Source organism: Phacochoerus africanus, chromosome 8, assembly GCF_016906955.1.
Source record: "Phacochoerus africanus isolate WHEZ1 chromosome 8, ROS_Pafr_v1, whole genome shotgun sequence".
Lineage (NCBI taxonomy): Eukaryota > Metazoa > Chordata > Mammalia > Artiodactyla > Suidae > Phacochoerus > Phacochoerus africanus.
The window spans coordinates 119,329,760-119,345,401 of record NC_062551.1 but is presented as its reverse complement, the minus strand read 5'-3'; the positions used below and the strand labels follow the sequence as shown (position 1 = coordinate 119,345,401).

At 38.8% G+C, this 15,642-nt stretch overlaps 1 protein-coding gene across 4 annotated transcripts in view; it reads left to right on the top strand.

Moving 5' to 3' along the window:
- The window catches only part of RPRD1A (regulation of nuclear pre-mRNA domain containing 1A), a 72,673-nt gene that overhangs the window by 53,479 nt on the left and 3,552 nt on the right, over window positions 1-15,642 (top strand). The window lies entirely within an intron of this gene.

Sequence of the window (15,642 nt, the reverse complement as noted above, 5' to 3'; positions counted from 1 at the left end):
GACTAAATGGAGCACTTGTTTGGCATTTAGTTAAGCGCATCAAATTTTTATTTAGGGTTATACTTGATGAAATCTAGAAATGTATAAAGCTTATTTGTGAAAGTATTACCCTTGTTACAATTTAGCATTATTGATTTAAAAAAACACCCAGTCTATAGCCAGGTGGGCATTGAGTTCCTTGCAGAAAACTTAGTCCCTGAGAAAATATTAAATCTTTTTTTTCTACTTATTAACCCAGAAGGCTAATGAGCCTTTATGGTAATAGAATTATAACTTATTAATAGATGGGAATTAATTATTTTAAGGATTTTTAAAAATAAAATCTGCTTTTAGAATACTTAGCTTATTTAAGGAATTCCCATCGTGGCTCAGTGGTTAACGAATCTGATTAGCATCCATGAAGTCACAGGTTTGATCCCTGGCCTTGCTCAGTGAGTTTAAGGACCTGGCATTGCCATGAGCTCTGTAGGTTGAAGACACAGCTTGGATCCTGTGTTGCTGTGGCGTAGGCCAGCAGCTACAGCTTTGATTTGACCCCTAGCCTGAGAACTTCCACGCAGCCCTAAAAAAAAAAAAAAAAAGAATACTTATTTAAGAGAATGATTTTAAGATCTCAGAGGAAAAGATGTAAGACAGTTTATTAGATGGTATTCATTTACAGTAGAGTATTTCCCACTAAAAGGTAAAGCTTTTCTGTGGATGGCCACGGAAAAATGGCTCCATCAGAGAAGTATAGGGTAAGGAGAAAAGAAATGGGGAAGGACTCGATGTTTTATTTTCTTAAACATTTTATTTATACGTAAAGTATTTTTTAAACTATCACTTATATTGTTAAATCCCAAGAGCTAAGCTTGGGTACTTGTTTTTTAGAAGACAAGTTAGGACACACCACTAAGATCTTTGTCTCCTTTGAACTCTGTTCCCTGGAGATGGCAACAGACTTGACTAATCTCCAAAGTCCCCGACATGGGATTTCTTGGCCTCGTTTGAGAAAAAAAAGTGGGGAGTTCTCTTGTCAGGCAGTGACAGTCTCTTGTCACTGCAGTGGCTTGAGTCACTGCTGTGGCATGGGTTTGATCCTTGGCCCGGGAATTTCTGCATGCTGTGGGTGTGACAAAAGAAGAAAAAAAGTGATATTTTATGTTTTGTTTTTGTTTTTTCAGGCCCACACCTGGCATATGCAAGTTCTCAGGCTAGGGGTCAAATTGGAGCTGTGGCTGCCAGCCTATGCCGCAGTCACAGCAATGTGGGATCCAAGCCGAGTCTGCACCCTACACCACTGCAGCTCGTGGCAATGCCAGATCCTTTAAAAAAAAAAGTAATTTAAAATCTTGATACTTCAGTTAACTTTACCTGTCTAACACAGGAAAAAGCCCTAACCCCAAAATAAATTATGGTGGATCCTGAAAAATGAGAATTGGAGCTTCTAAGTAGTTACATTGAAGAAAGTCACTTGAGACTTGTACGTTAACATCTTAGGATGGCAAAGGACGTAATGAAATACATATCAAAGAACAGAACCATTTAGAAGTCTTTCAGGAGAACAAATAAAAAGAACCATGATTGTGAAGATTACCATCAACCTAAGGGGTTCTATAATATGTTCTGAAGTTTATATCTTGATACTCTTTTGAATGAAGCTTTCCCTTCATTAATTTGTTCTTTTGTGACCCAAGAACCCGCTTATTTTATTATCAAATATTTGGTTAAAATGAAGACTGATGATATAATAGACCATTTGAAGTAGCCAGAACTGAATCAATCAGATTTCAGACCAAGGATACATATATTGGGATATAAAGGGAAAGTTTAACTGTTTAGATAATGTGTGTAGATATACCTTGTGGAAAACTATGGAAATAAGATGTCATATGGATACCACATCAGTGTCTCCATCTTTATTTCTTACATAAATACTATTGTGTGGAGTTCTCATCATGGCTCAACAGTAGTGAACCTGACTAGTATCCATGAGGACTCGAGTTTGATCCCTGACCTTTGCTCAGTGGATTAAGGATCCTGCGTTGCTGTGGCTGTGGTGTAGGCTGGCAAGCTACCGCTCCAATTCAACCCCTGGCCTGAGGACCTCCATATGCCACAGGTGCAGCTTTTTTAAAAAAAAAACTATTGTGGGGAAAGTCTTTAACAATCATACTAGGATGTCCATGTTTTCTTTGCTGAAAAACTATCCTAGTTAATATTTTAAAACTGAATGTTGTCCAGCCCAATCATATTGTTTTACTTGAAAGGGACCCAAAAGATTGATTTCACAAATGAAGAGTGAGAGAGAATGACTTAGCAAAACCTTGTTTTCAGGTCATTCTGGAAAATGGTTTATATTCTGACTTTGTTCCTGCAGAAGCTACACAGCTTGCTCACTAGAATCAGAATTGGGCCTGTTTCTTAGAGTGAAGCTCCGTTAAGTGAGTTGATTTAAATAGAAATATTAAGTAACTAGTATAGGTGACTCACATGGTGAAGACATGAAGAATGTCGTTTAGCTCATTGAAGTTTGGGAAATAGTGATTAAAAGTTGGAAGAGGTGGTATGAGGAAGTTTGGGTTTCTGAAAAAGCCTTTCTTTTGGTCAGGTGTTGGTTACACAAATAGATACAGTAATTGAAGTATATAATTAATTGGCATATGTCTCATTTAGAAAATTGAAAGAGCTGTTGGCTAAACAAAGGTAGATGAGACTGGAAGGAGAATGGAATTTTAGAGGCAAAAGACACAGAGTTGGTTCTCTGGTTAAGTTTAAGTATCTTGGAGTTCCTGTTGTGGCTCAGCAGGTTGAGAACCTGATGTAGTATCCATAAGGATGTGGTTTGAATCCCTGGCCTTGCTCAGTGAGATAAGGAACCAGAATTGCCACAAGCTGTGGCTCGGATCTGGTGTTACTGTGGCTGTGACGTAGATGGGCAGCTGCAGCTGATTTGATCCCTAGCCTGGGAACTTCCACTTGGGTGTACTCTTCATTTTATTTACATACAAAAATAATTTTTGAAACAGTTGGCTAAACCATTTCAACCATTCGGGGATTAGAATTTTTCCGTCATTTTTTGGCATTCTCATTATTCATTAGCTCTGTGTGTGTGTGTGTGTATCCTGTATGTGTAATGTGGGAATAGTAGGATGTCAAACAGTACATTACAGTACATTGGTGAAAGGTCCCCAATGAGTGAAAGGTCAGATGTGAGAGGAGTCATTAGGGAAGGTTTAATAAAGGCTTGGGATTTAAGCTGGCACTTTTACAACGGACAGAAATTAGACAAGGATCGTGGACAAGTAATAGAAAAATAATTTTATTTTGCTTTTTAGGATGGCACCCATGGCATATGGAGGTTTCCAGGCTAGGGGTCCAGTTGGAGCTACAGCTGCTGGCCTAAACCACAGCCACAGGAACAAAGGATCTGAGTTGCATCTGCCACCTGCACCACAGCTCACTGCAACACTAGATCATTAACCCACTGAGCAAGGCCAGGGATCGAACCCACAACCTCAGGGTTCCTACTTGGATTCGTTTTTGCTGCACCACAGTGGGAACTCCTAGAAGAATAATTTGAACAAAGGATTTTAAATAGGAATTGGAATCATTTTGGCTTTAAGAACATTTTGTGTTCAGATCAGATTAAACATTACAGATTTCCCCATCTTAAAAAAAATACTGCTTTAATGTCTGTATATTATTTGGAATCTTAAATTGTAGATAGTTCTGCAATATTCTTGTAAAATCTGCATTAGAATGTGGATAATTTAATACAAGTGATGATTCTAAGATTTGATTGTAACATATTTTTGAATGGTGAATATTGTATCATTTGACCAAAAATAACGAAGATAGATTAGTTTATCCGTTAATTTTTTTTTTTTGTCTTTTTGCCATTTCTAGAGCCACTCCCATGGCATATGGGGGTTCCCAGGCTAGGAGTCAAATTGGAGCTGTAGCCACCAGCCTACACCAGAGCCACAGCAACTCGGGATCCGAGCTGTGTCTGCAACCTACACCACAGCTTACGGCAACGCCAGATCCTTAACCCACTGAGCAAGGCCAGGGATCGAACCCACAACCTCATGGTTCCTAGTCGGATTCGTTAACCACTGTGCCACGACGGGAACTCCTATCCATTAATTTTGATGAATGGTAGTAAATGTGTTATATGGGAAGTTTCCACTGTGGTGCAGTGGAAACGAATCCGACTGGGAACCATGAGGATGCAGGTTTGATCCCTGGCCTCACTAAGTGGGTTTAGGATCCGGCGTTGCTGTGACCTGTGGTATAGGTTGTGGGTAGCAGATGTGCTCAGATCTGGTGTTGCTGGGGCTGTGGTGTAGACCAGCAGCTGTAGCTCTGATTCGCCCCCTAGCCTGGTAACCTCCATATGCCATAGGTGCAGCCCTTAAAAAATATATATATATATTGTGTTATGTGGTATCTGGCATTTATAACTCTTGAGCAGTTAACTGCCAGTTTTTAAAACTTTGAGTTTCCTCATCTGTAAAGCAGAGGCAGTGATACCTTTGTTGCAGGATTTTTATGAAGATTAGAATAAAAAGTGCAAAGTGGCTTGGTTAATCTGGAAAAATTTCCATTAGCCTTTTTTCAAAAATATATTTATTTAACTTAATTTATTTATTTTTTGGACTTCTAGGGCCGCATCTGCAGCATATGGAGGTTCCCAGGCTAGGGATCTGATGAGAGCTATAGCTGCTGGCCTACACCATAGTCATAGCAATAGCAGCGCCAGATCATTGCCACATCTGCGGCCTGTCCCACGGCTCATGCCAATGCTGGATCCTTAACCCCCTGAGCAAGGCCAAGGATTGAACCCACAACCTAATTGGATCCTAGTTGGATTCGCTTCTGTTGTGCCACAACGGGAACTCCTTTTTTTAAATTTTAATAAATTTATTTTAGGACAATTTTAGGTTTATCTAAAAATTATGGTGATAGCATAGTCTCGTATACCTCATATTCATTCTCCCCTGTTGTTAATATCTTAAATTAATTTGATACATTTTCACAATTTGTGAACCAATGTTGGGATATTATTAATTAATTTCCATACTTAATTCAGATTTTCTTAATTTTTACCTAATGCCCTATTCTAGGATCTAGAATATCATATGCTTATTTGTCATGTTTTCTCAGACTCTTCTTTGCTGTGACATCTTTTAGACTTTCCTTTTGTTTGATGACCTTGATAGTCTTGGGGAATGTTGCTCAGGCATTTTGTAGTGTGTCTCAGTTGGGATTGGTCTGATGTTTTTCTTAGAATTAACACTGAGTTAATGTTTTTTGAGAAGGAAGACAAACATGGTAAAAAGCCATTTTTACTACGTTTTATCAAGGGCACATAGTAACAACAGGACTTAACAGTATTGGTGTGCTCCTTTTCATACTCCACTCTTTGGAAATAAGTCACCATGTGCAACCCCCCACTTATATGGGAAACCATTAAACTTTTCAAATAAGAAATACTTTAAGGATGGAGTTCCCGTCGTGGCTCAGTGGTTAACGAATCCAACTAGGAACCATGAGGTTGTGGGTTCAATCCCTGGCCTTGCTGAGTGGGTTAAGGATCTGGCATTGCCATGAGCTGTGGTGTAGGTTACAGACACGGCTCGCTTCCCACGTTGCTGTGGCTCTGCCGTAGGCTGTTGGCTACAGCTCCGATTAGACCCCTAGCCTGGGGACTTCCATATGCCGCGGGAGCAGCCCAAGAAATGGCAAAAAGACAAAAAAAAAAAAAAAAGTTTAAGGAGTTCCCATTGTGGCTGAACAGGGTTAAGAACCTGACTGGTATCCATGAGGATTTAGGTTTAATCCCTGGCCTTGCTCTGTGGGTTAAGGATCTGGTATTGCTGCAAGCTGTGGCGTATGTCATAGAAGCAGGTCAGATCTGGTGTGGCTGTGGCTGTGGCATAAGCTGGCAGCTGCAGCTCCAATTCAGCCCCTAGCCTGGGAACTTAGATATGCTGAGGTGCAGCCCTAAAAAGACAAAAAAGAAATACTTTAAGTGACTCTTTTCAAATATCAAATTACAACCAATTTGTTATTGACTTGTAAGAACTTGGAGAGCAGATATTCTGAGTTGGTTAAGAATAATTATTTCTCTTTCTTCCTGTGTATCTTTGATTCCCAACCAGGGGGCGGAGGGGATATACTATCTTCTTGATGCACATTAGTATGGTGGGTTGTGGTGTAGTATGATGGATAATTCAGAAAATGACATTCAACATACATTTTTTTTTCTGAAACAAATTATAGAAAGCATAAGTAGACAAAATTTTTTTGGGCAATGGATGATAAATGTTCTAAAGCTAGAATAGTTAGGGGAAAGATGAGACAAAATGCTTTCAAATGATTGAGAAACATTGCCATATATGCACTCATAAGCTTAATTGGCTTGTACATATCTCATGGTTTTAGATAGACTTTGTTTGAGCATAATGAAACCCAAATCGTTATTTCCAGCTCTGAATGCCAGAATCACATTTCCAGATGCCTACGACAAGTCCCACAGGTAACTCACACTTAGGTTAAAATGAACGCCGTATCTTCCACAGAGGAGTTTTTACCATTGTCTATGCTATCTCATATAATAGCACTTCCATCCAGCCACTCATCAAGCCTGAAACCTCATTCTTCACATCAGAACTACAACGAGGTTCTGCTGATGTTTCTTACAATACATAGTTTTCATCTTTTTGAGGTATTATTTATGTACATTGTGGTTTGTACAGTGTTCTACTACCACTGATTGGTTCAGGTCCTAGTCCTTTCTTGCCCAGACAGTTCCAGTTAATTCCTAGCTGGGTTTCAGATTCATCCTTTTCTGTACTGTATGCAGACTCATTCTCTCACAACTTACGAGTGACTATTTTGTAAGGGAATTAATTTTTTTCACTTTACACCCTGCATTGTGGTGATAGTGAGTTGCCGTGTACATATCATGCCCTTTATCTTCTCTGCCTGGTTATCTTTTTTTTTTTTTCCCTGCCTTATTTTGCTGTTCTCTTGACCCATTGTGATCTCCCCATGTCTCCTCTGAAAAACCTTCTCTGAACTCCTCCGTGGGGCAGTGTCCTCCACATTTTAATTTTTGTTACGTCATTGATAGTGGTTTTCACCTTTGGTAGAGCACATCATATGTTATTATAATTATTTGTTTGCTTGACCTTTAAATTGTGTGCTCTTCTAGGTAAGGATTATGATTCATCTGTGTGTTCTCAGCACAGCGAGTGACATGTACTGTTACTATAGGATGCTTAAGAAATGTTTGCTAGGAGTTCCCATCATGGCTCAGTGGAAGTGAATCTGACTAGAATCCATGAGGATGCAGTTTGATCCCTGGCCTTGCTCATTGGGTTAAGAATCCAGCATTAGCATGAGCTGTGGTGTAGGTCATAGATGTGGCTCGGATCCAGAGTTGCTGTGGCTGTGGCGTAGGCTACAGCTCTGATTCGACCCTTAGCCTGGGAATGTTCCTATGCTGTAGGTGTGGCCCTAAAAAGACCAAAAAAAAAGTTTGCTAAACTGAAGTTCGAAGTAGATCAGCTCAGGCCTTTGAGTTCAGTATTGAATAAGAGAATGGTACATTTGTTTGAAAATGTAAATAATATGCAGGAAGAGTTAGAATGTCAGGTTGGACGACTGCCAAACTGACATTTAGTGTAAACATGCATTAAAATGTTGGTATGTAAATTAGTAGGTGTTATATTACATGCAGGTGGGGTATTAAAAGCAGCTGTTATAAAGAGTGTCTTTATTTTCTGTGGAATTGCTTTGTCCCTCCTGACCATAACTTGTGTTCATCACTGGGACTATAAATTTGGATTGACAGATATCAAATTGGTCTTTCCAGGAATCTAGGTTAGAATAGATGGGAGCATGTTTATATTGTGTGAATTTGGCATTTGCTGCCAGTGGAATGACCAGCTTACCTTTGCCTTTGTCTATGTGAGTTGTAAGTGAATTTCTTAGGAAAGTAGCAGAACTTGGAATCCATTTCCCTTTAAAAACAATACTACAGGTGATACTTAGGTTTTCAGACTAACAAAGCCTTTTTCCCTCTTTTTTAACAATTTTATTGAGATAAATACACAAGCCATGTAACTTATTTAAAGTATACTCTTCTTTAGTATATTTATAGGACTTTGCAACCATCACTTCAGTCTGTAATTTTAGAACATTTTTGTCTACCCTAAAGGAAACCTTATTTATTTCCATTCCACCTGACCAAGAGCTAAGCAACTGTAAATCTAACTTCTGTTTCTATAAATTTGCCTAATCTGGACATTTTATGTAAATGGAACCAGACAAGATACAGTCTATTTGACTGGCTTCCTTTTTTTTTTTTTTTTTTTGAATTTACTTCTGCGGCATATGGAGGTTCCCAGGCTAGGGGTCTAATCGGAGCTGTAGCTGCCATGCTACACCAGAGCCACAGCAACGCGGGATCCGAGCTGTGTCTGCAACCTACACCACAGCTTACGGCAACGCCAGATCCTTAACCTGCTGAGCAAGGCCAGGGATCGAACCCGCAACCTCATGGTTCCTAGTCGGATTCATTAACCACTGTGCCATGACGGGAACTCCCTTGACTGGCTTCTTTTATTAAACATGATGTTTTCAAAGGTCTTCTGTGTTGTAGCATGTATTGGTAATTCATTTCTTTTTATGGCCAAATATAGGGTTATACCACATTTTGTTTCTCTATTCATCAGTGGATAGATATTTAGATTTTTTTCTACTTTTTGGTTATTATGAATGATGTTGCTGTGAACATTCAAGTATGAATATTTTGAGTGGACATTTTCATTTCTCTTTTGTATATTCCTAGGAGTAGATATTTTAACTCTGCATTTTAAAGGAATTGCCAAACTGTTCTCCACATTGGCTGTATCATTTTAAATTTCCACCAGCTTGTTGTAAGGGTTTCAGTTTCTCCATGTTCTTGTCAGCTCTTTTATTGTCTGTCTTTTTGATTGTAGCCATCCTAGTGGGTATGAAGTGGTATCTCATTTTGGTTTTAATTTGTATAAAAGCTGACAAAAATTAAAGATAGAGAGTATTAAGAGCAGTAAGGGAAAAGCAACAAATAACATACAAGGAAACTCATATAAGACTATGAGCTGGTTTTTCAGCAGAAACTCTGCAAGCCAGAAGAAAGTGGCATCATATATTTAAAGTGGTGATAGGGGAAAACCTGCAACCAAGAATACTCTACCTGTAAGGCACCCATTCAGATTTGATGGAGAAATCAGAAGTTCTACAGATAAGAATTCAGAACCACCAAAAGAGCTTTAAAACAAATGTTATAGGAGTTTCTCTAGGTGGAAAAGAAAAGGCCAAAACTAGAAAAAAAAAATTACATAATGAAAAAACTCACTAGCAAAGGCAAACATACAGTAAAGCTAAGCAATCTTTGATAAATATAGTTTAGGGAGGTCAAAAGACAAAAATAAAATCATCTGTGTTCACAATAAGTAGCTAAGGGATACACAATACAATTAGGTGAAAAACATCAAAAACAGTCACTGTGAGAGGAGGAGAGTAAAAGTGCAGGATATTTAAAATTTGAGGAATTCCCTGGTGGCCCAGCAGTTAAGGGTTTGGCCTTGTCACTGCTCTGGCTCTGGTTCAGTCTCTGGCCCAGGGACTTCCACATACCTTGGGCATGACCAAAACAAAACAAAACAAAAAGTGTTTGAAATTGAGATCAGCAACTTAGAACAATACTGTATATATATATAGTATTGCTATACAAAAAACTGAAGGTCACCAAAACCTAAAACTCTGTAATATATATATATACACAAAAAAAAGAAAAAGGAACCTAAACTAACACTAAAGGTAGTCATCAAATCACAAGGGAACAAAGAAGAAAACGAAGGGACAGATAAATTTGGAGGTTGATATGAACAGATACAGACCACTATGTATAAAACAGAACTATATTCATTATCTTGTAATACCCTAAAATGAAAAAGAATCTGAAATATATATAACTGAATCACTTTGCTGTACACCTGAAACAATGTAAATGCAACTATAGTTCAATTAAAAAATTAAAGAAACTCACAAAAATAGAACACTATACCATTGTAATAAAAACAGTATATATCAATATTTATTGCTAAAGGAAAGGGCTTAATTTCTTAATGGTTTGGCTTTTTAGCAATTTTTTTTTAATTTTAAAATTAAAATCCTCCTTTGAGGCTGGAACAGAACTAAATTCTTTTAGGGAAAAAAAGTCATTTAGGTTAAAACAAAGTATTTTGAAAGCTGTTAATGCAAAATGCAAGTTAGAAAAGAAAGAGGGGACTGTGAGGAATTTACCTGTGGCTTTATCTATTGGTTTATCAGATTAGGCTACCACAACTTTGACTTTCCCTGATACCTGCCCCTTGTCCAAGTTTGTATTTTCTTTTTCATACTTAGCATAGGTTTTTTTTTTTTTTTTGGCTTACTATGAATAGAGAGAATCCCCCCACCCCCACCCCCGGCTTTACTGAGTAAAATTAACACACAAAATTATTTACATTTAAAGTGTACAGGGTGGTGATTTGACATACATATACTTTGTGAAATGATTACCACAATCGGGTTAATTAATCATCACTTCACATCATTACTTTTTTCTTTTCCTTTCGGTGGTGAGAACACTTCAGCTCTGCTGTCTTAGCAGATATCAAGTATACAACACAAAAGTATTAACTATAGTCACCTTGCTATACATTGTATCTCCAGAGTTTAATTCATTTTGTAACAGCCCTTGGACTAGCATCTCCCTATCTCCCTCCAACACTGTGGTTCCTGGTCACCATCATTCTACAGTTTTTTTTAATATGTATATACATACACACACATATTTTTAAAGAATCCACATGTAAGTAATATTATGTAGTATTTGTCTTTGGTTAATTTCACTTAGCGTCATGTGTTCTAGTTTCGTCCAGGTTTTTGCAAACGATATAATTTCCTCCTTTCTCATGGCTGAATATTCCATTGTGCATATATACCACATCTTCTTTATCCATTCATCTGTTGACAGAGACTTACGTTGTTTCCATATTTTGGCTACTGTGCATAATGGTACAATGAACATGGAGGTACAGGTATCTCTTCCAGATACTGATTTTATTTTAAGGTCAATGTTAGATAATTGTTCTGGCACCAGGAGGACACCTCCCATCTGTCTTAGGCTATCAGTTTCTTTCCTCATGCAAAATTTGAGTCAGGGCTGTGGAACTAGCTAAGACTGGGCACAATGGCAAGCTTTTCTTTCCGGTGATGCTCCTGATAGCCTGAGCTGTTGGTGAAGAGGAGTGGTACAATAGCCCGTATTTCCTCTTATCTTGTCTCTTCTGGTGAAGACCACCCCTCCTAAATTGGGGGCAAAGGCTATCCATGCCCTGATATTCTCAGCTTCCACAGAGCCTCTATTTCACAGAGCCTCTATTTCACAGAGTTGAGGCTGAGCAGAAGAGAGCCCCCCAGGCTCTTAATTCTGTTATCCTGAGACTTAGCAATAGGTAGCTGGGGATAGGATGAGAAATGCTGAAGATTTGCCCTTCCCAGGAATAAAGCTTTCAGCTTGGGAGCTGCAGGGAGAGCCATCCCTGTGTTCTTGGCTGCAGCAGTCTGAAGTGGAGTCCGTCTGCCTTGCTGAACTGGGAGATGGGGAGGGAGTGTTTTGATTTAAATACCACAGCCTCTTGCCCTTCTTACTGAGTTCGCATAGATTTTCTTGAGTCGCTGTTTTTTTCCCTTAGGGTCATTTCCAGAGGCTTTAAATGATTGGTTGTGGTTTTAAAAAATAGTTTTCACCAGTCGTGTAGGGGGTGTTGAGCTCTTCATGCTAGTGTCTCCTCTAGGTCTGAGGTTCTGAAACTTAAAATTTTTTTTTTTTTTTTTTTTGCTTCGCCTGTGGCATGCAGAAGTTCCTGGGCCAGGGATGGAACCCAAGGCACAGTAATAACAATGCTTGAATCCTTAACCAGTAGGCCACCAGCGACCTAAGATTTTTGAACTTTAGATCCTCACTTTTTTTGTTTACTTGTAAAGTGGGCTTGACTCTCTCCTTATGTTTGCTGCATTTTATTCTCCTGTTGGCCAACTTTATTTTCATTATTGTATTTATACTTGCAATAATACTTATTTTTTTATGCCTCCCTCCTGAAATGTTAGCTTTGTAAAGGCAGGAGACTTCCTCTGTTTTGTTTTGGGTTTGTTTTTTTTGTTTTTGCTTTTTTTTTTAAGGCCACACCTGCACCATGTGGAAGTTCCCAGGCCTACACCACACAGCCGCAGCAACATGGGTCTCAAGCCACGTCTGTTACCCACACCACAGCTCAGGGCAACGCCGGATACTTAACCCACTGAGCGAGGCCAGGGATTGAACTTTCATCTTCATGAATACTAGTTGGGTTTGTTACTGCTGAGCCACAATGGGAACTCCTCATCTGTTTTGTTTAACACAGTATCTGCAGTGCTTAATAAATATATACTAGCCATATGGCAAGGACCTCCATCACTACACTCGCAGTCTTACAGGAAAGAGAGGATTGTTATTAGGTAGTCACAACATTTTTCTAAACATGTTGTAAAAGAGGAGAGTACATTCATGGTGCTCTGATGATTCTGATCTAAGCGAAGTACTGTCATTGTTGTACATCAGGATTAAAACAATATACACATCTTATTGTAAGCATTCTTGCCATAAGAAACCAATCTGTGGAACCTTGGAGCCTCTTTCTAGACTACCAGAGAGGCAATTTAAAACTTTTAGGGCTGTGGCCTGGCTCATAAAATCTGTTAGCTAATCAGATTTCATGCATTTTTTTCTTTAGGCTAACCTCAGATGGTTTACCTCAGATACTCAAATCCTTTGTCTTTAGGATGAAAGTCAGCCTGTGACAGCACAAAGTTTTTGACTACTGCTTCTATTCCCAAATTAGGAAAGCATGATTTCACATGCTTATGAAAGATTATCTTCTCACAGGATAATTGAGAGGATTGAGTTCATTTTTAATGCCTAGCATATAATGGACATTCAATAAATGACGATTTTTAGAGTTCCTGTTGTGGCACAGTGGTAACAAATCTGACTAGGAATCATGAGTTTGAGGGTTCGATCCCTGGTCTTGCTCAGTGGGTTGAGGATCTGGCATTGCCGTGAGCTGTGGTATAGATTGCAGATGTGGCTTGAATCCCGCCTTGCTGGTTGCTGTGGTATAGGCTAGCACCTGCAGTTGTGATTAGACCCCTAGCCTGGGAACCTCCTCAGGTGTGGCCCTAAAAAGCAAAAAAAAAAAAAAAAACCCAAAAAACAAAAAAACATCTTTTGTTTATGTTTACCAGTTTTTTTGTATGCAGTGTCTACCAATATATAGAAGGCTTTAATTGCTACATTTTGAATCAAAGGAATAAAATAAATCTTAATAATTGAACAACAGCATATCTGGATGCTAGAAATTAAGAGTCGGCAGTAATGACCTTATTTAAGGCACCTAAGACATTTCTCAAAACATCTGTCCTCAACAGGAGCAGAGCGTAATTACATTTGAGAGTGTTTGTACAGCATCTGAATATATCATGCTGCCTCCAGAGTATTTCAGGTATTATTTGTTACTAAAGGACAATTTAGTAAGAACAGTGGGCAGATGGAGAAATGTGTTTGCACTCCTTACCCGTGTGTTCTGTAGAAGAAAGGTGCTAAATGTGGAGATGTGTATGGAGATCCTACTGAATGAAGTGCGTATCTAGAATGAAATACCCTGATGCTTCTCTCTCTTGTGTGCCACTCCAAGCAGTTGTACTCAAAACTACCTGGTGCTCTAGTGTGTGTCACTAGGAGTGGGGAAAAGGGAAGAAGGTTATAGATCCTTATTACACTCTCTTTTATGCAACCTTGATCTTCATGATAGATTAGAAATACACAGACAGGCAGACATGGCAAGAATTGACACCTCTCCTATATGCTGAAAACTACTAGAACGTGTCAAGGTTTCAACCTTTCCTTCTTTACCTGCCAGTATGTCCAGTTCCCCATGCTTCAGAAACCTCCTTTCTCCTATTCCTGAGCAGTTGGAATATGGTAATTCTGACAAACTTCTTTCCCCAGGTGTAGTTATTCTTTAAAAGAGGAGGCTCTACAAAGAAACCTGGCCAACTGATTTCATTTTAGGCCAAAAAAAAAAAAAGAAACAACAACGTAGAGAAGTTGCTTATCGTTAAGTTGTATATCCTCTTTGGAGCTTTTGCAAAATTTAAGAGCTTTGGACCTGCTTCCTGAAATTCTCATCTAATTATAGGTAGTGGGGCTGGAGTTCTCTTGAAAAATCTATGAGTTTCTTCCAGAATTTTCTGGGTGGTTCTGATGTGAAGTCAACTCAAAAACAAAGGCTCTTTGTGGATAAGCCTTCTACCCTCCATGAAAACCTATCACTCACTTGCTCTGTCTTGTTTGTGAGATCAGCCTTGGTCACAGGAAGGGAAAACGTTCTAGTCTTTTTAGGAGGAATAATACCCATTTCCTAGATTCCCTTCTTCACATCCTACTGTATTAGTTAATAGAAAGTTCCTCTTTCCTTGTTGAAGTCTGGAAACTTCAGTTAAAAGATGTTTCCACTACAGAGAATGGGCCGTTTCCCCCAATCAAGCTAAAACGTGATCTTGATTAGTTTCCAGTTTCTGCCTCCTTAGGCTGCTGTTTGCAGGATTTCCTATCCTTTTGTGTGTGTGTGTGTGCCATTGTAATCCTTTGGTGATCCTCTGAAGCCTTGGACCCCTTCTTTTTTTTTTTTTTTTTTGTCTTTTTGCTATTTCTTGGGCCACTCCCGTGGCATATGGAGGTTCCCAGGCTAGGGGTCCAATTGGAGCTGTAGCTGCCAGCCACAGCCACAACCACAGCAATGTGGGATCCGAGCCGAGTCTGCAACCTACACCACAGCTCACAGCAACACCAGATCCTTAACCCACTGAGCGAGGCCAGGGATCGCACCCGCAACCTCATGGTTCCTAGTCGGATTTGTTAACCACTGAGCCACGATGGGAACACCTGGACCCTTCTTAAATTAAGTGTTTTGTATGTAAAAAAAAAAAAATTGCACAACATTACAATGAAAACAAGTAATACTGAAGTACAGCTAGTGAAATAATAAAATTTGAACAATAACACATGCTTCTTTACATTAAATAACATCTAGTGATTGGTCTAATTTCAAGGTAGTGATCAATGTAAGCAATATTTCAAGATATATGTGAAAAACTAATATCGAAGCAACTGGTTTCTGTTAAAGACAGACTCACGGGTACTGCTAATACTCCTGTGGTTTGTTGCTAATATTCACAATAAAAAGCAGTGGTAAATTTCAGTTTAAGTTTGTGAATAAATATAATTCTTCTTATTCAAGCTCAAGTACACCTGGAAATCTTACATGCTGAGGTTAAGTATATTAATATGTTAGTCTTCTTTTTACAGTTGTGAAACAACAGCTTACTCTGGTTTTTCATAATAATTAATAGTTTATAGTTGAATATTTTCCAAATTCCTCTTTTGAGCCTAAAGTACACATTGTAATCTTATTGTTCAACATTAACTGAGTGCTTCACCAGATTTTATGCAGAGCTTTAGCT